General features: G+C 40.4%; 1 protein-coding gene across 12 annotated transcripts in view; it reads right to left on the bottom strand.

Annotated features, from left to right (window-relative positions):
• LOC115583228 (angiopoietin-1-like) overlaps positions 1-23,193 on the bottom strand; it is a 93,548-nt gene that overhangs the window by 26,625 nt on the left and 43,730 nt on the right. The window lies entirely within an intron of this gene.

Below are 23,193 nucleotides of genomic sequence, written 5' to 3'. Positions count from 1 at the left end.
TTCCTGATGCATTTTTAAAAACAATCTTGAATTTTACAAAACACAAGCGTTTAAATGTTCTTTCATTATTTAATTACAATTTAAATTTAAGATGGGTCATTTTCAGGGATTCAGCAAGTTTATGGCTTTTTATAATCCATACAAGCGAAAGGGAAACCCTGACTTACTGTCTGGATTTAAAGTAGTTCACTCTGTGGTGATGCTTCTGAAGAGAATGCAGAACAATTCTAGGTGATGGCAGACTTTTATTGGTGGTGTGTTACAGCGGCTTTTATGTTTTTCTGACTTCCTCCTTGACTCTAATGCCTTTAAACCCAAAGTTCCTCCTTTGATATTTATTGCACAAGGAGCAGCGCAACACATTTGTTACTTTCAGCAGGCTTCAATTGAGCACTTAATGCACTGTCTTCAAGTCCAGTCGTGCATCAATATTAGCCGTTAAAAGAAACGTAATACTTCTGGAGGGAGCATTTTTTTCAATGAGCAGTCACGACGTACACTCACACACCTGACTGGGCTGCACAGTTTGCATTATTGGTTCCATGATGCCAGATTGAATTTTATGCAACGTTCTAAAAGTAATGCTAACTCCATAATTCAATCAATTCGAGAAAACCTGCTCTTACATGGAATAATTCAACTCACACAAAATCATTAAAAATATGGACTTCAGGTACTTCGCTCGTGCCCAGACCGCTCTGGCAATAGTCTGATATGGTTCGATGTCACCAGGCGGTTATAGGGAAAATATGTAATACTGTGATTTGGGTGAAATGACCCTTTAGGCCTGCAGCGAACGCTAACAGACTCCTCAGGCTGCAGCGCTGTGGGCTGACTGTCTGCTTGATACTGACTCTGACACTCACTGTCCAGACGCGACCTCCCCGGAGAGATTCACAAAGTGCAACACAGACAGCGTACCTCTCCACAGCGTTTGTTTCCCCTCGAGAGAAACACTTTCATTACAGACACTGCCATCAGCAAATCAACAAACCGAGCATCCTGCAGTACGCAAAAAAATTCAATACACAAAAACATGTCAACAATTTCTGCCCAGACGTGCTGTAAACACTTCCTCTCAGTTGTTTGTTCATATGGAGAAACTTTCCCCCCAAAACTCACTTCATGCTCTCTGTCCTGAGCTTGTAATTACACGGAGGTGCGGGTTAAGGCTACATTTGATTGCGCCAGCAGATTCCAGCCGATTAATTATGTGTTATCATAAAGTTAGAACTGAGCCTGAGGTGGATTTTCTGTTTTCTTTGCAATTCAGATGGTGCTGGCTTCCCCCAAACTGTGCCTGAGTGCTTTGACCCGGCTGCTCGGAGGGAACGAGCAGCGGCGGGCCAAAAGGAGAGATTCCTCTCTCAGACTCACATAAACAAACACTGAATGGCCAACAGCACAGTAAAAGAGCGCTGAAGGACTGAAATGCCACCTCAGTGAACTTGAGGTTGGGAGCCTGTCTTATCATTGGCGTCATTGGTATGTTTTTATTTACAAAGACATTACTGGCAAACGTCCTTTTTACTTGTCTTTTTATTTGGGATGTGAAACTGAATTTAGGAGAGAAAGCTTTTATTTTTTTTTGCACAGAGGGAAGCAAACATCTAGTCAAGAGGCTCGAGTCTCAGCTGCGTTACGTTTGGAGAGATGAGTAGTCAGACAGGTAGTCAGACGATGTAGTGCATCCAGTCAATTCTTTAAAATAAAACACCCTGTGAATGCTCAAAACAGATAAATAACGTGAGCGTTTATAAACGTAGCCATCTCATCCACTCAGTAGAATCACGGAGTTAGTTAGAGTGTGAGTAGATGCACGTTTGCTTCTGCGTGGTGATACATAAAGAAATAGTTACTACGTGAAACTGCTCACAACATGGTCTGCAACTGGGTCATGATTTCTGGAAAGAAACATTGCTGTTGAATTTTTCAAATATTTGGGCGCTTTGAGCACAACAGGGTCATCTGGTTTGATTATATTGGCATGAGGGCAGACATCTCGACAGCCGATATCTCCAAAACTCTGCAACTCACACCAAAACGATCAGGATGGATATGCAGCACTACAGGTGAGAGGAAACTTACCTTTTGTGCAAAATATGTTTTGATTTTGGGGTGAACTGTCCCTTTAACAAGATGTTACATGATAACTCAACCAAATGGGACGTACATTTGAAAAATGTTCTGCTTTTCATAAGCTTAAAAAAAAAAAAAGTTTCATAAGTGTGAATCAGCTGTGTGATGGCTGCTCTGACATACATGCTTCTCTCAGCGTGGATCCTGCTCAGTTGTTGGGTGCCACAGCGCTTATTTGTGATGCTGTAAAGGTCTCAGTGTGTTAAACTGTAAAAACAAACATCACTGAGCTGACGATGTGCTGACTCTGATGCTGGTACAGTGAACTGTACTCGTCCTGGAACACACAACTTGTCTCACAACGCCAGCTGTTACAGTGTAAGAAATCAGACACTTTCTAACCTGTTGCAAAAAAACCCAGTAATATATTTTCAGCTACCTGACTTACAGATTTGTTCTTGTCTTAAAACCAACCTCCTCCACACAAATAACTCGGCTGTGTGAATGTACAACAACTCAATGAGGCTCTCTGCTATAAGCAAACAACACACTCCAGCCACTAATGTTATAAGTGTAGCTCTACAGCCCTAAAAGCTTCTGATGAACCACTGACCACTGCAGCATTTAGCATGATGATGACTTATTCTCTTCATTGGAAATCTCTGTTGAACTTCTGCTATATTTAGACAATTTAGGCCAGACACCAGCAGACGCTGTTGTGTAGGAGGCCAGTTGGCTTATCTGACCGTAATTTCCATCTTCAAGTGGGCCAAAGTGATGATTTGGCTTGTTCAACCACTACAGCGAAAGTATCCAACATGTTTGATAACAGAAACAGACAAGAAGTCCCAGAGGAGTTAAGGAACACGAGGCGACCATTTAACAGAGACATGCCAACCCCAACAAGCAGCGGGTGACAGGAGTCCATCATGACTGTGCCAACCAGCAACAAACCACTGGGTCTGTTCCACTGGCGTTACTGGCTGTGCCAAGTCAAACCATGCCACATTGATTTGCCTTTCCATTACAAGTTTAACCAGTCTGAATTAAGCTTGAGATAGACCTTCTCAGACCTCCAAGAGGACTGTGGCGGCCTCTTGATGACGCAGCCAACCGGTGATGACTCCCCATCTTCCTCTTTTTTTTTTTTTTTTTTTTATCAATATTTTTATTAAACTTTTCACTTTTACAAGTAAAAGATGTCTACACAGTATGGTTCATGAAAATAAAAAGCAAAACAAACAAGTAGACAAGACAAACATATCAAAACACAAGAACACAAGAACACCAGCTCAGATCCATATAAATAATACTTGAATATACAGTGATAATGTACAGTATGAGCAGTCAAGAAAATCCCTGCAGCATGATGTTGGAGACATCAGGCTCCACATAGTTCAAATAGGGCTCCCACACTTTACAGAATTGGTCTGTTTTTGAATGTAATATACATGTCAGGTACTCCAATGGCACTAGATCAAACACCACTCTTTGCCAGCCTTTAACAGTTGGTACTTCTTCCTTAATCCACTGCAATAAAATATTCTTCCTCGCTGCGTATGTAAGAATACAATACAACCTCTTATTATGTTTGGACGTTAAGCGTCGGCTTGGGAGGCCCAGTATGAGAGACGCAGGGTCCATCTCCAGTTCTAGGCCCAATATCTTTTGTATCTCAGACAACACACTAGACCAGTACATTTGCAGTTTCAAACATGACCAAAAACAATGAGTTAGGGTACCAATTTCTATCTTGCATTTAAGGCACATGGGTGAGAGAGCAGGGTTGAAGTGATGCCTACGACTGGGGGATATGTGCATTCTGTGTATAATCTTTAACTGTATCGCTTTGGTGCGATTACCCCATCTTCCTCTTAAAGAAGCCTGTGTTGAGAACTCATGTCAAGTCTTCAGTTTTCTCAAATTTTGTAGCTTCTAAATGATTCTATGTTCTGAAGTTCAGTTTCTCTCCTGCTTCCTGTTCTGTACTTCGGATATCTGCTTTATTTTACTGTCTCATCACATTTTGCTTTCACCCGTTTCAGGTGAAAGCAAATCATTTCTGATTTTGTTTCTCGGTAAAAGCTTTAAAGAATTTATAGGAAACTAACTGAGTTTATCATCAAATCAACAGAGCATTGTTGGCAGCTATTCTTCAACAACACTGTGGTGTAAATAGTATTTACAAACCCTCCTTTCACAACTACTGAGGACAAAACGGATCATTAGTCAAAGAGCAGGTGGCTTGTTGTGGTGGAAATGCAAATCCCTGTTGGACTGGCGCGTGGAGTCAAACCAAGTCAAGCTGAGTGTCGATGAAGGTTTCTCAGTCATCCAGGTCATTGTGATTCTAAGTGCTGTATCGTAGGCAACTAGACATGTTTCAGCTCCTCTCTAGTTAGTTAGAACTAAAGAACCTCTTGGATGAGAAGTGAAACGTCTTCCAAGACACTGAAACACGTCCAGTTGCCTACAATGCAGCATTTAGAAGTCAAGCTGAGCCAGCATGAAGTAAAATACAGGATTTCTCACCTAAGAATCAAAGAAAATTCTCCAGTTAGAGCATTTCCACTTCTCAAAATGAGTCAGGGATAGAGATATTTTACTGTTCTACTGGATTGTTCACTTTGACGTGTACGTTAAGTTTTGTGAACATTTTTGGTCCTTAACCCTGTAAGACCCAAATATAGAAAAACCTAAAAAAAAAAATGTTTTGACCCTAACAACATTTGGGATAAAGTAAGTGTTAATACAGAAACGTTACATATTATATCTTTAAAGAGAAACAAAGCTCAGATTCTTGTTTCACATTAGATATGGCAATTCACTTTCAAGCTCTCCCTCCCCTCAACTGACACACTGCTGTGACCAATGCTTGATAATCAATGCTGTCGAACATTAAAAATAAAGCAACCCCTTTTAATTGCCTTTTACTAAGTATGCACATACATATATGCATCCATATCCCAACTAATTTTTGAGTAGTGTAAATGGGTGAATAAAAGATGCTGGTCAATATTTGGTTGGTCACTGATCTTCCAGCGAGGGTTGCTCTGACAGAATGTCTGACTGAAACTAACTGACAGCAGCAGTGACAGTTTAACTGAATTCTTCTGAGCTCCGAAACCAAAACTAGTGGGATTACATCCATATAAATATACTGTAGTATATCAGCCAGTGTATAACACAGTGGGGGAAACACCACTGGAGCGGTTGGACCATGCAGCCATGAAACTTTCCACTGAAACAACATACATGAGGTAACTGAATGTGTTGAGTTGGGGGCACATCAAATGAAGGGATAGTAAATCCAAAGTGTCTGTACAGAGTTTGCAGTGGAGTAAACAGACGCCCGTGTGACTGTGATCTGTCTCTGATCAAAGTCTGATTACAGTCACACATGGAAGCTGGAGCTGTGTGAGCTAATGTGTTTCTGGAAGCGTTAAACAGCATGAAGTTAATCTCTGAAAGTGTTTTATCCACTTTAGAAACAATCGTTATCTGAGCTGCAGCGTTTAACGTGGTTTGAACTACAAAGATCCAAACGAACAAGTGTTTTGTTTTATCCATAATCCACAGGACAAATCTTATTTTTAGCTGTGACTTAATTATATTTACATGTGATAAAGATACATGATGCAGTTCAACATCTGTACATTGTCAGCTCCACTTAACATTTTCTTTGGAGCAGAGAGGTGACGACATTTTGAAAGCAGTGACTGTTTATCATGAGACCTCCAGAGAAAACTGAGTAATGGCAAAATAATGACTTTCCAAACCCACCCGAGTGTGTGAACGTGTTTGGATGGGTGTGTGTTTATGGGTGTGTTATTGGCTTTGCATCTGTTATTTAAAGGTATGTATGTGTGTGTGTGTGCACTCATCATTACTGAGTAACATAAGCAAAGGTAGTACATGCTGGTCAGCTGGGATAGCTGGTTCATAAAGCTCAGGACAGTGCAAAGTGGGCCCGCCATGAAGTTCAATCAGTCCTGCTGCAGGAAGTTTTCTCATGAAGAATGTACATAATGTTGATGTTGTTTTCTCCGACGTAAACATAATTATGTAGGATCCTGTAGGATTTCATAATCTCAGCATGGAAGCTGAAAATTACTTACCAAACTTAGTAACTTGTCCAAACTTTTAAGCAGAGATTTATAAAAATCAATAAAGTTGATGAGTTAAACATTAAATATATTGTCTTTGTACGGTTTTCAATGGAGTACATGTCCACAGGGATTAGTAAATGATTGCACTGTGTTTTGTTTTACACAGCATCTCACCAATTTTCTAATCAAGGTTTTCTTAAACATGATGTCACTGACCTTTATCAACCAACCAGTCAGCTCTGCTACACGCTCTCTTGTTTATATTTTAATTTACAGCCTTTAGAAAGTTTTATTCATTATTCACCAGCAGCCTCCACCTCTACTGGAATCACACAGGTTGCCTTTGGGGAATCAATAAAATTAGTTTTATCTGTTTTACATCATTATCTGCTATTTATATAATTGGACCAAATGAAAGCTGAATAAAAGCAGAGCTCGCTGCTGCTGGCGCTGTCACACAGCACGTAGCACTAAGTGGACTGAATTAATGGCAGTAGCTTAAGCACTCAGTGACAGGCTGAATTATCATTACAAACACAAACGGCACGTACCGAAGTCCAAGAACACAAACATTCAAAAGACGTCAGTGATGAAATATCAGTATCCATCTTGAGAACTGTGTCTAAATGTGTGTTTTGTTTGTACACTACCGCAGGGAGTGATTGATTTTCACTCATTTAAGCACGTATTTGGCCCGCAGCATCAAATAAGATCAGTTTCACCCTTCTTAATACTGCTCGTACTCATTATTAAATAACATGATATCTTTGTTTGACTTGGCCACCTGTCTTGGCAGCAGAGAGACTTCATCAAAACACAACTTTTTTTATCCAGTTTGAAATTAAATTGAACAGTGTAATGCTCACAAGATCAGCCCAAAATGACTCAGAGTTAAAAGCAGGAGAGTTCTGCAGTGCTTCTGTCTGAAATGCCAGACTTTCAACAGGTGCTTGTACTCAAAAATATCCAGCAAATCTTCTTTAGCTAGAACAAGTCAAATAAATAAAAAACTTTCCCTGTAACATCAGCGTGTGAGTGTTTTATACAAGGGAAAACTGGACTCACAACACAGCAGAAAATGTTCTGGTCCAAATTAGACTTCATAGAAAACATATATCATATTACCAAAGAATATTATTACACATAAGTGGGAGAACTAAACTTTGCCATCAAATGAGGAGGTCACAATTCACAACAATATCCACCGTCCTTGTTCTCTGCAGCATGTGTTCAACTCTTTGTCTGAAGCTGGTGTCAGTCAAATCAAGTTGAAATGTTCCAAAGTTACCGTCTTAAGAACAAAATGTACTATTATCAAAGTAGCTGAAATTAAATTTTTAAACCATTTTAGATCACATCCACTGTCATGTTGTGCACCTATTCAACAATATATGCCACCCTATAATATATTTTATATCAAAATCCAGCCATGTCTTAAACCAAAATGTCACAATTGAATGTAGCTTCAACTAGGGGTGTGCCAAAATATCGATACTACGATATATCGCGATATTTCGTCTTGAGGTACGTTATCGATACACTGGTGCCAAATATCGATATTTAAAAATGTAAAAAAAATAAAAAATAAAAAAAATAAAACATTTTTTTTTTTTGGCCCACCACCACCCCTCTTCGGGATTAAATTTAAAAAATGGTTTAAGTAGCTCTGAAACCCACACATATAGATATTTAATGATAGTTGTAGTCAGTGTGTGTGTTAAAAAGAGACACTGTGCAATATACTCTTTGTTTACTTGGCTGTCATTCATGTGAAATTTATTTGACAATGTTTTGTAATTCCTGTGAAATGGATTCAGTGCAGTCAATAAATTCTGAATTTCTTCAGTGACACAGATATCGTGATGTATCGTGGATTAAATTTCTTGCAATATGTCGATTATCGCACAATCGCTGTATCGTGATATTATCGTTATCGAGGGCAAAATATTGTGATGGTATTGTATCGCGAGGTACCTGGTGATACCCAGCCCTACAATTAATTAAATGGTTGTATTGTCGTATTCACTCACAAGATGTCACCAAAATCGCACTGTCCCTTTTAAAATCTTTCAGAAAATGATGTAAGTGTATCGAATCGTATCGAATCGTTGGCTAAATATCGTGATATATATCATATCGTGAGCTGAATATCGTGTATCGTATCGTATCGTGAGATTAGTGTATCGCTACAGCCCTAGCTTCAACCAACTAATATCAACCAATAAAATCACGTCATCAACCCACCAATCAAACTTCAACTTTGATCAGTGAGCGAGTGGCAAAGAGCTCAGATTTCATGTCAGAAGTATTCCACTGATGACTGTATAAAACTTTATTCACTCTGATCATATTTTATAGAGACGATGTTTTCTGGTTTTCCCTCTAATGTCCTCCGGCTGCTCTGCCTGAACACTCTGTGATTTACTGAGTTCCTCGATGATCAGATGGATTTAGACCAGTAGATAACTGCACTGGGCTCCAAGTGACACACACACACACACTCATAAATCAATCAATAATAGAGAGGAGATATCATTTTGATTTGATATGATTCTGAACAGAAAAATGCATTTCCATGATGAAGAAAACACTTGAAAATGCAAATTACACAGTATGAAATCAGGACAGACATCACTGTTCCTTCAACACTGATCGCTGAACCTGCTGCAAAGCCTCTTCTCTCAGCTGCAGTTACAAAGAATATGTTTTGTCTGTTAACTTCATATTCAAGATTTCTTAGAAAGTCATAAAAATGTAGATTTTTACCCCTGGGTAACATTTGGGCCACAGTGTTGCAAAAGAAAATAACAGAAGAACTATGTGAACGGAGAAACAATAATTTTGTCTCCCGTCTGCCAACTGTCATTAATTATGAAAGAACATATCGCATATTGATCTTATTGTTTATTTAACCCCTCGCAATTTATGTCACCAATAAATCTCTCACTCACTCACTCACACACACACACACACACACACACACACACACACACACACACACACAGAGTTGATTACATGCTTGATTAACAACTAATCCATCTGATATCTTACGCACAAACATACAAGCTGTACTGCTCTTTATCTGGCAAACATCAGACACACTGATACACTATACTGCTCATAACCACATTTTTTACGCACACACACACACACAAACACAAACACACACACACACACACACACACACACACACACACACACACGGCTCTCAGGACAGTAATGGGAAAGTTGCTGACTGTGGGTTTGTTTCTGTTCCAGCTGTTCTGCTGACAGCATCGTTTCTCTGGGAAAAGCTAATTGACAAATGAACCCAGTAAATATGGACGTCCAAAGGGAATCAAAGCAGCTGATTAGAGAGGGACGCGGTGTGTGAGTCAGCTTGTTTCTCAGCATGTGGCCAATGAATAATACATCAGTTGATCAGTCGCGCATTTGCGATGTGTGTTTAGTTTTGTCCATGACTTGTGTCTACAGCCCTGATCCCAAAAATGTCAGCATGCCGGGTAAAATATGAATAACAATGGACTGTGGTACCTTACTAATCCTTCTGAACATACATTTAACAATCTATTTAATGTTTTCACCTCATCAGCGTCATTGTAGTTTGTAAATATCTGCTGGAACAGGAACAACAGAAGACTGGGAAAGTTGTGGAACAGAGAGCTGAAGTCACGGCCCCTCTGTTCGACCTCATGGGACCTCGTCTCAGAAAAAATAAATTGTACAGTAGTCAACGGGGAGGAAAAATATGTGATGCTGTTTGAACTGTGTCATGAATCACACATATGATGTCTGACACTTTACTGACTTGGAAAATAATCTCTTAATTAAAAAAACATCATATGTGTGATTCATGACACAATTCAAACAGGATTAATACATTCTGTGTCTCTCTTCATTCACTACAGACAGATTTTTAAGAAATGAGGTCCCAGTGGACAAACTGCAAGAGGAGATACTTCTACTACTTTACTGATATTTGTAAATATATGCTTATAAGTTGGGAACAAAATACTGTGAACGTTGTGAAATGCTCTAAAAACAGCTGTAAACAGGTTTACTGGTAACAGGTGAGAGTGTCATGATTGGATATGAAAGGGGCGTCCTGGAAAGGCTCAGCTGTTCACAAACAAGGATGGAGGGAGGTCATTATACAGTTGAATTCTGTTTTTATTTACTTTTTACACAAGGCATCCCAACTTTGTTGGAATCACGGCTGTACGTTGAGTTTACATAAATGGTGTCGACTCACAGTGCGTCATGTCAGAGAGAAAAACATGGGGGATTTACTTTGTTTTCATATATGCATGTAATCATGGTCTCTCAATCTGCAAAAGATCAGATGATTAGAGGAAGTGTGTGTGTGTGTGTGTGTGTGTGTGTGAAACATATCTCAGTATCTGGCTTTACTCAAGTGCTTTTAAAAGGTCTCTATGATTTTAGAAAATCAGTGCGATAAAAAGCAGCTGCAGAGCGTAAAACAGATATTATCAGAAATTATGTTATGGATTTGTGCATGAACTCAACATGTTTAACTACAGAGTGTATGCACACACACACACACACACACAGTTCACTGAGAAAAGAGGTGGTGTTTGCTGGCTGGGAGTCCATCTCAGATCATAATATATTATAATATGTGCGTATGTGTGTGTGTGTGTGTAGCAGCTGAGATGTTAAGCAGCTGGTGCAGAGACGGATGAAGAGGCTGTGGTTGATGTAATGTCCTGAACTAAAGTGATGTTGTCACCGTCCGTCAGACAACCTGACAGAGAGAGAAACCCCCCACTTTCTCTTCATCTCCTCTTCCTCTCTTTGTCTCTCTCTCATCCTAAAACTGCCAGCATGTATCTGCTTCTATAACTGCACGTCCTCCACTGGTTTTAATCTTTGTTCCAGATGCCTCAGCCCAAACCAAGAAGAACAGCCACTGAGCAAAGTGTGAAGTGTGGAGAGCAGCGTCCACATACTGCTCAGTTTTCAGTAATATTCCTCTGCGTTGTTTTTTTTTCCTGCCTCCCTTTATCCGCCTGTTCTCTGGCTCTTACACACTTTAATTTCTGTAGGTATAGCAGGAGGCAGTGATGAGACATTGATGAGTAAAGAGCTTTAAAGCCCAACAATTAAAGTGATAGTTGGGTCTTTTGGTGAGGGGTTACATGTGGTACTTATCCCTGTTCAGTGTAGATATCCGTCAGCTGCACCGGCAGGGAAGCAGAGCGTTGTACTGCTGAACTGCACCGACAGCAAGACGGATTTTAGCCACCTAAAAGAAGGCACAGCTAAAAATATATATATATCCAGTTAAGTGTACGTTATATTTTGAATATCTGTGGCCGCTGGAAGTCCAACAGAAACAGCTGATGTGCGGTGTAACACAATGTGTGCGTAGGAATATGGAGGTTTACGGTTGAGGGGAGACAGTATCAAAGGAAAGGGCTGTCGGAGGCAATGTAAAGCACCAAAAATGTTCAAAATATAGTTTACACTTGAACAAATACGTATATTTTTAGCTGTGCCTTCTTTTAGGGGGATAAAATACATCTTGCTGTCGGTGCAGTTCAGCAGTACAGCGCTCTGCTTCCATGTCGTGTAATATTCCAGTAGTTGATCTACTGTGTCTCTTTTCTTCTTTGTTTCTGTCTTATATTTCCTCTCACCTCCCTCTCCTCCTCCCTCCTGACCTCCATTTATCTACTCTAACTTTATCTCTTCCACCCTCTTTGTTCCTCTCCGTCTTGCTTGCTGTAGTGATTAATGAGTTAACAGGCGACTTGTCTGGAAGTGTTGAAGTATTTCTTCCTCTCCGTTTCATCCTCCTCTGTGTTTTTTTTCTCTCTCTGTCTCTTTGTCCCACTCATACTCCCACTCTTTGTCTATTTTACCTGTTTCTTTTCGACTCCAGCGTTCCCCTCACTCACTTTGTCTTTCTCTTCCTGATGTTTTATCTAATAAAAACAGTTTAAATCATAATGTCGTGTCACAATATTACCCACGGACTTCTGGGAACGATGACAAAACATAATGGAATGGACCTTAAAAAACTGTCTGCACTTTTCTGCATGGACTCTTCAAACTGCCTCGATCATCATCAACATCCTCAAACTGGTCTTTAAGTAGAGAAGGCGCTTTCCATCTCTCTTTCTAACTGGTCTACACTTGTCACACATGTTTTTCTCTTTGTGAATCAGAGTTTCTATGTAAAGCTTAACGAAAAACATCTCCCGATTGAACTGACATTTAAAACAAACACGTTGGTCTTTTTTTGTTCCAATGTCATTTTTAAACAGCAAAATCATCAAATTTCAGCCCATTTTAGGGTTCCATGGAAGCAGCATTTTTGACACGTCTCACTTTTGTAATATTTTTGTGATTTATTTTGAAAGCAGATGTGAAACTATTCTGAACATGATCTTGAGCTGTCAGACGTTTTGGTTTTGTGAATGTGTACAAGTGTTGCAGTTACGGGGCTCAACGTTTAACCTACGAAAGAAAAAATCAACTGTTTTAACAGATTTTTCAGTAACTGAGCTCTTATTGTTTCACTGTGATATTAAAAGTTACTTTTATCTGCAAGGAAAACTGGTAAAACAGGTAAAGATGTGGCTCTTTGTCCTGTTTATTTCTAGTGAATCTGTCTTTCTCTGTCAGTTTGTTTGAAGTGTGTCTCCAGCAGCCGGTCAGATTCAGAGAGCTGATAACAGTCCAGTAATCAGCTGCAGTGATACACAGAGCCGACCTGGCTCCCACTATAAAGAAACTACAGTAAAGTTTTTTTTTATCCTTTTCCTCTTTAAGGGGCAGTGAAATCATTCAGTAACCAGAACTCAAAATGAGCCACATGTGGTCTGAAAGCAGCTGCAGTGATAACATGACAAGAGATGCACACAGAGGCAGCCAGAAACACTGAATACACAAGTTATACGTGTCAGCTTTGAGGTCTGAAGTAATATTATTTCTTGATAGTACCTTTACACACACGATAATCGCATGTCACAGCAGCAGCAGTACACAAATTAATTGCACAGTACAAAGAATAGTGCTAATACTAACGTCAAACACAAGTCAAGCACAAAGTGTTTTGTGCCTATTTTCCACCAGCACTTTGGGCCACACCAAGTCAAGCCGAGCGATGGACCTGCTCCAAAGTCGGACCGAGCCTGCAGCCTTCAACTGAATCTCGTTAGTTTCTCTCTTCCTGTTCGTACTTTCAAACATCTGTTGTGTTTTACTGATTCCTCGTGTCCATTTTCAGCTATTTCGTTATTGCTGCTGAAAAAAGCTTTTATAATACTTTTTAGTTATGGGAGATTAAATGAGCTATTTTGTTAGTGGTGGTTCTTCGGTAGTACTGCGGAGATCGAGACAAGCTTGTCATTAGTTAAAGCTTCGAGCAGGTAGTTTAAAGACAAAAAGATTGCAGTGAGCATGAGTGGTAGGAAACACAGTATTGTTGCTGTTGCTTGTTCGTGGTGTTTCTGGAAACTGACAGAAAAAGTGGTGTCAGAAACTAAAAAGGGGTGAAGACAAAGTCTAAACCCCGGCTTCTCTCTCACCTCCACACAGTTGGCCAATCGCTGCATGAAGTGGATATAAATGTCAAATTGTATAAAGTTACAAATAAACTGTCGGAAACAAATTTTCCAAAACAGAAAGTGTGGAAAAGTGTATGTGTGTATCTGAAGATATATGGTAGATTTTGGAGCGTTCAGACACCCGGAGACACTATGACAAGAGGCACTGAAGCTGATCTGGAGGCTCGTCGTGGAACAACAAGACACATTATAGTACGTTAGATTGTTCTTTAATTTGTCTCCCATCTGTGTGTATATCTTAAAAGTTTTAAAGGAGTCATCACCCGGAAATCGCAATTTCTCTTGTTAAATCATGCATATTGGTGTTGGACCTCAGTTGAAACTTGCCTGAAAAGCTGGAGTTTGAAAGTGGCACATTTTTTTTGCTTTGGCTCTTTTTCCGAACAGGAATAGCGCACAAGGGTGACGTTACCACAGGAGGCTACTTGCATAACTAACTGCTAACTCCTAACTGTTGATAAATTAGCAATTATCATATTGAGGTGCTTGTATCTAACTACAGGCAAGGTGAGTAGACACTCACTGGAAATGAAAAAGTAAGAAGGGAAAAAAAAAGAATTTACCATTCAGAGACATCCTGCTGTAAACGTGTCTCTTCCAGGCTAACCCCCCATTCCGGCGCTGTCCTTCCTGCGGCCAATCAACGTGCGCCTCATTTCATATCAATACAATGCACATCTGGACCGGTCAAAACCTCACACGTAATCTCGCGTGAGAAAGTCGCGGTAGGAAAACGTGTCAGAACAAGCTCTATGTTTGATTTTTTTTTTTTTCTAATAAGTTTTAAGAATTGATCCAAAGCGATCCAAGGGGGACTGGATACGTAAAAAACCAGGTGATGACTCCTTTAAATTCAACAATAAGCCATTTAAGATGCACCATCTCATTTTCAAGAGGAGTGTATGAATACACCTTCCTGTATTTAACAGGGCATCAGCTTTACCATCTCGCTTCCAGAAGACTCAAAAGTCAACATATTAATAAAGTTCATCTTTAAGCATCCGGTTGCAAAAAAACAACCAGGTTGTCAGAAAAATGATGAAAGAGTGACACAGTAACCGCAGACAGTAACTGCACACAAGGTAACTCAGTAATCATAACCACATAACCATGTATGGACGTCTGCTCCAGTCTGCAGGATAACGTGTACGTTGTTCTGTATGATGCCCGAGTTAGTCACATTCACACAGAAATACACACTACCCACAGACACACAAACAGGAACACACACTCTCCCACTCATGACCACATCCACCTCCCATGTGAATCCATTTCCTGCTTCTTATGTTTTTAATTTCTACTTTTATAGTTCCCCTCCTCAATCAATTTATAGATGTTGTGTTCTCATATCCGAGACAATCAAATTTAATGACAAAAACAAAAATAATCTCATGATGTCTTTTGTTCTGAAAAGTTTGTTTTTTTGCTGTCATCACATCAACTCTGTACTCGAGTGAACTAAATGTAAACTAATGTAGAGCTGTGGTGTACACTGGAGGCACACGGCTCTGCCGTTTACACTATCAGATCATAACCCTGCAGCTCCTCAGCCAGCGCACAGCAGTCGAACTTTTTTATGAGACTGTTTAAAAACACACCAACACACTTCCAGATCTCCACGAAACACAATAAAACCATCCCCAAACACTCCCACCACTTCTCCCAATCCCCAAAAATCATTCCCAACTATTCCCAACAGGGGAATAAACTCAGAGAGAATCTCAGAGATGAAAACTTATAAACGGTTCATTCAGACTTCAGGGACACTGAAGAGCAAGTTCAGAAACAGCAAATCTGACACATTCTTTCAATATAATGTTATAATTTAAACCAAAACTACAATTAATTCTTCTTGAGATCAATTCAGTTTCCCTGCTTTTTGCACTTCACTTGTAACGACGTATTTAAAAGCCAGTTGCAGCTGAAAAAGAGCCAAGTTCTGTTTAGACTGAAGGAGGCTGACTAGCAGATAATGGCTGTCATTAGGCTGTTATTAGTGCCGTCAGTGGGGTCTGCTGGGGCTGTTTGATGTGTGGCTGTAAAGGATGATGGAGCACAGAGCAGCAGCTCACAGACCAGGTGTTTCTCCAGACTGAGGTCAGACTGCATCTGCAACAACCCTCAGTAGAGTTTGTTATTATTCTGATCACATTGTCTGATGGGTGGAGTTTGGACCAGAAATCTATGATCATTGCACACGATAAAACTAAACACAAATACTTCATTCCTGTATTTGTATTTTTCAGGTATCTGTACTTTACTTGAGTATCTCTGTGACTTTCCCTCTCTACATCTGAACGCAAATAACTCCAGTCTTTACTCTAGTTTGATGCATTTGAGGGGAACTATGGATCATTTTTATTTGGCATCATCGCACGCCACCTTCCCACCATCAGCAAAATGATGTGGACCTATCAGAGCACATCACGCCGGGCAGACGCAGCGAGACGAGACAAAGACGTAAAAGAGGTAAGAAGGCGTAAACAGACAGAGAGGGAGACTGGAATGTGGAGAAAAGGCGTGTTAGTGTCTCGTATCTGCAGAGAGTTTCTGATTTTCTCTCTTTGTTGCTGCTCGGGACGCTTTACCAACCCAACATCTGTCTGTTTGACGTCCTGGGAATGAGACTCAACAATCAACTGTCTTTGTGGTGCGTTCAGGAACAGCTGGGACAAATCCTACTGATTCTACCTTTAACTTTAATAGTCTTTGAATTCTATTAATATGACGTGAGCTTCAGTTAGCTTTGAGCACAAATGTCCTTCAGAGGGAGACTTTTTACTCTGATACTCTGAGTACATGTCAGAGCCTGTAATCTATTACTTTTACTGGAGTAAACAATTTCAATCAGTACTTCTTCTTTTACCAGAGTCTGTAAATACACAAGTATCTGGTCTTCTACTGAAGTGCCCAGCGTGTGGCATTCACCACCGTTTTTACAATATAAAAATGTAAAGTTTTTCATCAACAGCAGAATTGTTTCACCAGAAGCTGCAACAGCATAACTTTAATTAAAGTGTTCTTTCTTTTTAAATATTTTCTCTTTCTCATCCCATCAGATTTTTCTAAGTTGCCTCAGTCCCTCTTTTGGTTGTGTCTCTGCAGAACGTTATCATCAAATAACCTTTGAGCACATCAAAGCTTCGTATCGTGGTAGCAGCAGCTGATAGCCGCGCTGTGATCTGACCACAGTGGCTTTCCTGTCTCTCCGTCTCTCAGGCACGGCTCCATTTGAAGTCAGTCATTTGGCAGAAAACTAAACAAGCCCCCTGTTAACTACCTCACTTACTGCTGTTTACAGACCGACTCTCTCGAAAAACCACCAAACCGCAGCAGAGGCCGCACAGCCCCATGAAACCGAAGAATGACTGTAACTTGAGAAAAAACTAATTGACACTTTGAACTGGCTGGGTTACGTTTGCCTGCAGAGAGATAGATTGTGTATGAATTCACTAAAGAGTCCGAGTGTTGAGATTCAAGCTAAAGACAAGACGTGTTCATAAACTTTAACTTTGATCAAAAACATGTTAAAATTTGATTTACTAACATCAGATTCAATTAAAGTTCAAACTGAGAGTTGTTTAGAATTAGAGTGGGTGTTTAAGTGCCGCCAAAAAAGAAATTGCCTTTTCATTATTTTCATTGATGACTCATCACCTGTTGCACCATCATGAGGCTGCAGCCCCGACACCAGGATCTAATGTTAGCAGTTTACCTTTCTGCAAACACAGATACGTCCAAGACTGACATTTGTACCAAATGTGTCACATCAGATTCACATTACATGCTTATGAGGGAGGTGGTGGCTTTATTACAAGCCAAGAAGGCTGCCAAACAGCTGACCACAGTTTAGAGTCACACCACTGGATTCTTTTGAGGACGTCTGGAAACATTTCCAGCCTTTTATCTGGTGACAACCAAATGTTTTTTAAGGAAACCTGTGGTCGCTTTTGATAAAACCCGTCTAACATGACTAAGGCACAGATATATATATATTTACAATACTTGTAGCAAATTAGCATACTTATGTTAGCATGTGCAGTCTCACAGAGCCATTAGCGTGGCTGTAGACTAGCGTACCTGACACCAGCACATTCATGTCTCAGTGGTCTGCTGCTTAGGTTTGTCAGACCACAGCTGGTTGACATTGTCACTGCAGTCCAAAAACAACGAGGTGAAACAACATTACAAACGCTGCAGTAGATGCTCTGTCATCTGCGCTGTAGTTTGAACCTGACCAAAGTTAAAGACTCCCGCTTTAAGTTCTGATTTGTGACTTCCTGAGCTGTGAGACAGAACATTTGCCACCAGCGACCGCATGAGAAACGCAAATATTGAGAAGAATACGAACAAATGGAGGGAATCTACTGAGTCTCAGTTTGGGGGTTGGGAAACGGGATACTTTACTGCAGCCAGACTGTAGACACAAGACAGCTGTGCAAGACATTTGCTTTGTCCAATTTTCTAACACTTTAATCGTTTCAAAACTTTTGTGTGCAGTTCACAAGGAAAACAGAATATATGTCCTCAAAAGCCTGGGTATGAATCTGACCTTAGTTTGTGACACATGAGAGGACAAACAATCAGTCCATAAATTCAAAGTTTGAATTATTCTGTTTCCTGATTGAGGATTTTTGTTGCTTTTCTTTAATTATCACAAGAGGCAATATTAAAGGTAGAGGCAATGACTGACTTCACATGTTTCGTTCGAGTGGCTTAGTGGCTTTTTATCATGGTGTTTTTTTATTGTTAATTTTCTTCAAGTCAAGCTTGTTTTCTTATGTTTGTCTATTGTCAGTGTATTTGCACAATGTTTGTCAAGAAGCGACTCTTGTCTTTGTTAAACACATAAAGGTACAAATAAAGTAATCTTAACTGAACCTAAACAAAAAGTATTTTTGGCTTTTGGACTGTTGGTTGGTCACTTTGGCCATTGAGATACTGTATTTATATTGACGGTAGATTAACCGAGAAAATAATCGTGACACTAACTTATAATAAACATAATCAGTGGTTGCAAAATATACAATGTAATAAATAGCTTTAGCTGTCACCTTTCTTTGAGCTCTTTTGTGTAACAAACAATACAACTTTCTTTACAGTTTTAAATTGTATTTATTGTTGGTATGCTGTTTTTCTGCTGCAACAGTGGCTTGACCTCATTTTGAAAAGGATATTTTAACGTCATTTAGACTTTATCTGGTTAAACACGGCATGAAATACGAGAAGAAAAAGCAAAGACTTAATACAGCCAAAAACATAAAGGACATTTTAAGAAACAAATACATTCCTGCCCCTCGTGTTTCCAAGTGGTATTATTGTTGGAGCTGCTGGTGCAAATAAAACAAGCTTTCAGTGTATTATACTGAATCTGAAAACTTGGCTGGATATCAGCTTACGATAGAGAGAATGTCATACCAAAGTAGAATGTTTCTTTTACTTCTGCCAGAAAAATACCTTTAACTCTCTGATGCAGTGGTGCTGCAACTTTCAGCAGAGAGGAGGGAGATAAAAGAGAGAAGAGGTGAGAAAGACGAAAGAGAGGAGGAGGGACAGAGAGACTGAGACGAAGACAGAGAGAGGAGACGCGGCTATCTTTTATCTGAATTGAATTAAAGCTCTGATGAGAGGACGGTAACAAACGTGTGGACTGATGTTTCGGAGTCAGAGAGCGATTAGATATCGACGGCGAAAGGTGAAAGATCAGTTCTCTGTCTCCTGTCGGGCTGCTGCAGACCTCAGCTCTGGACTTGACCCGCATCTCCGCAGAGGTTGAACTGTGTGGGTGGTAAACACACCAGCACACACACCAGCACACACACACACACATGCAGGCCCTTACACACACATATAATGAAATTCTCACATACACACACTCAGTGGTTTACTCCTGAAATCTTGGAGGTTTAATCCCGTGAAGCACCACTCTGAGTTTACACTTTCTGCAGATTAAAATCTTTCTAGTAAGTAATTCAATCCGTCCTTCAGATGCAGAGCAGAGAGGAAGAAAGAAATCAACTCCGGTGGGCAGCTGAAATAATGGAATTCTTACTCGCTCCATTTACACTGGAATGTATCCGAACTCATGTAATGTATCAATGGTGATCTGAGCTGCTGTGCATCAAACTGCTAAGAGGAGGGGATCTGATTTGGGGACAGTATCGGCTCTTCGAGTTGCAGAGGTGTAGAGTTTAAAGGGATATTCCGGTGTAAGTTTAATCCATGGTCTAAATCACCGTGAAACTGTGTTAGACTCCCTCTCGAGAGATCAAGTTAGCAGACCACTAATTTACGGAGTTTTATGAACCTCAGAAACGACCGCACGACAACAATACACTGCAGTAAATGGATCCAAATATAAACCGCCACCAAAAAGCCACAAATAATGCTCAGAACAGTATCATACATTTTCATCCATGAGCCGCGGAACTCTACTGCACTCGGTAATCGACTCGTCTGGACTTCCCGTCAACAGGAAGCTGCTGCAGAAGAGTGGTAAATTTAGTCAGCTTTTCAGTAGAAATCCAGCTAAGCTAGCGGAGGTTAGATGCCCCGGACTATGTGCTGAGACCCTATTTGTACTGTTGCTGAAGTTTGGTGCTGTTCTGAGCATTATTTGTGGCTTTTTGGTGGCGGTTTATATTTGGATCCATTTACTGCAGTGTATTGTTGTCGTGCGGTCGTTTCTGAGGTTGATAAAACTCCATAAATTAGCGGTCTGCTAACTTGATCTCTCGAGAGGGAGTCTAACACAGTTTCATGGTATGTTAGACCATGGATTAAACTTACAGCGGAATATCCCTTTAAGCCTGTATGCAGTTTCAGTTTCAGAGCAATTACACTCGCTGGCCAAAAAGCTATGAAAAGAGTTTGTAGCCCTGATCATTACTTATTGGTCAAACACAGATGCTGTGGCAACTACAACGAGCACTCGCCTCACGCGTCGTGTTTTATATTAACGTAAAAAACTAAAAAGTTATGAATTGTTGTTGTCTTGAGAGCAGGCATTGAGAGAGGAGGAGCAGAGAGACAGAATATAAAACTTTAAGACAGATATAAAAGTTTTCTTCTTACTTCTGACGGATTCATGGCTGTTGCTCTCCGGAGCAGAAATAAATAACCATCAAACACTCAGCAGATCATCTACTGTGGAGACAGTCTCCATTTACTCTGCAGCTGCATCTCTTTTTCATTCATTCATTACATCAAACTCAATCAGGCAACAGTTAACACAATACACAATACGACATTCAAATGTTTAACTCGCCTTGGGTGTAATTTCCCTAATCTTCACGCTTCTTCAGATGTGGTGGAAACACAAACAGGAAAGTGCAAATGGGTATTTTATTTCCTAGTTTAGTTTCTGAGATTAGTTCCTGGAACTATTTGGCCAAATACAACATTTGGTTGCTGCTCCATTAATCAGGACACCACCCTGCTGCTGCTGCTGCTGCTGCTGGAAGTTTTTTTTTCCAAACACCATCTACAGTACATGACATCTCAGAGAAGGCCGTGATGGATGCACCTTACGTTTAGAAAGACAAATAAATCTGCCGTTCACTCAGCATTCCTTCTGTAAGGATTATGATTTGTACAGGAACTGATTCCTAAAACAGAAGCATTATTCATGCTGCGGTGCCTCTCATTCTTCTGGAACATTTAAATTATTCTAATGATGATGAATGGCAGCTCCACACACACACGCACACGCACACACACACACACACACACACACACACACACACATTCCTTTCAAAAGCGTTTTCTTTCACTAATCTGATTTCATGGATCGACATCACCTGCTGCACCAAAATCACTTCAATCTGCACATCAGCGGGAGTCTGAGCTAAAGGTTTAACCATCAGCAGATGACAGAGGTTCTGCAACAACTGCAAGACACAGGAAGACACTGTGTGGTCCCTAAATACAGGATATACAGAGGCTACTGTACTCCTCATCATACATCTATCATTGATCAGCACTGCAGGACACAAATGTCGTACATTAGGATCAATGACGGGCCAGGACGAGATGTTTTGTCCTGTGAAGTGAAATAAGGTTTTAAGTTGATTTCTGGGTAAAGGTGTAAATCACTTCCACAGTACAACCATCTTAAAATGTCACCTATCAAAACGTCCATTCCCAAAATGAAATTTTCCGCGGACAATGTGAGGCTCCTTTCACATTCTTTCAAGGTGAACAGTGCCAGAAAGAACTGACCTTTAATCACAGCTGTGAGAGAGCAGATCCTGTACAAAGAAAATCATGTTTTTCTATTTCTAGCCATGCTATCAGCTGTCAGTACAGATGTCTGTTGATTGGTCCTCCACGCTGTTCTAGAGTGACATTTCTCTCTGGGTGAACTACAATGAAATGTTGTATGAGTCGAGTCTGGATATATGCTGAGGCTTCTGTCAGGAAGGTGTCCAGCGTAATGAAGCCAACAGCAAAGATGTAGATCATACAAATCAAATGTCCATGTAGGTAGGGTGGGGCCTGGTTTGACCTTTTTCTTTCCAAGACTGCAACAGATGATTCACTGTGGTGCTCCCTAAAGGGGAGCAGCTGACAGAACAATAGAAAAGAACAATATGAACATCTCCAATCAGGGGTGCTGGATTGGAGGAGAAAAGGGGAGTGAGCATGCAGGGCCCAAAAGATACAAGACTGAATAACTGTTGTCTGGAAGCCAGTGAGGCTTGTTGTTGCATTAGCTACTGGTCAACTTGGGCTCTTGCACAATCGAGGAAAGTCCTGGGTGACTAGCACCAGCCTCTATTATCTCCTCTCAGTGAAGCTCATCACCAGCGAGAGAAAACAAGCAGCTGGCTCATGTCTCACACTGGAGGCACTTCTGCCAACAAGTACAGGGCAGGAAGAACTGAGCATGATGCAAGGCGTGATTTCAAAAAGGTAGCTGTATGCAGGTTAAAAAGTTGATGAACAAGACAAGTCAATCAGGGCTTCATTAGACATCAGTCCACTAGAACAATAAGTAAGTCTAATTGCTGAAGACTCACACTTGATTCTTCGTATCTGGGCACATGTTTATGGCTTTGAACGAGACTTTTCTGCAGAAAAGATGTGAGGTAATGAGGAAACAACGCTTTAAAAATGCCTCTCATTATACTCTGTGCAGTCACAGTTCCAACAAAAACCACAGACGGAGGGATTACAGCGCGTTAGGACAACAGGAGGGAAAGCTCTCTCCCGATTGGAACCAGCTGCCATTCATCCACAGTCACAACCCAAAACTTTGATCTCCATTCTACAGATCACCAAACAAGAACATCAGGCTTGTTGCAATCTAGAATATTTTTTTCAACGTGACTCTGTACACAGCAGCCCATGCAAATGACACTTCTGTTCAAGGGATCCTCAGTTGCTGTTTAAAGGTCCCATATTTGGGA

This window comes from Sparus aurata, chromosome 6, assembly GCF_900880675.1.
Source record: "Sparus aurata chromosome 6, fSpaAur1.1, whole genome shotgun sequence".
Lineage (NCBI taxonomy): Eukaryota > Metazoa > Chordata > Actinopteri > Spariformes > Sparidae > Sparus > Sparus aurata.
This window is presented reverse-complemented; position numbering and strand designations above follow the sequence as displayed.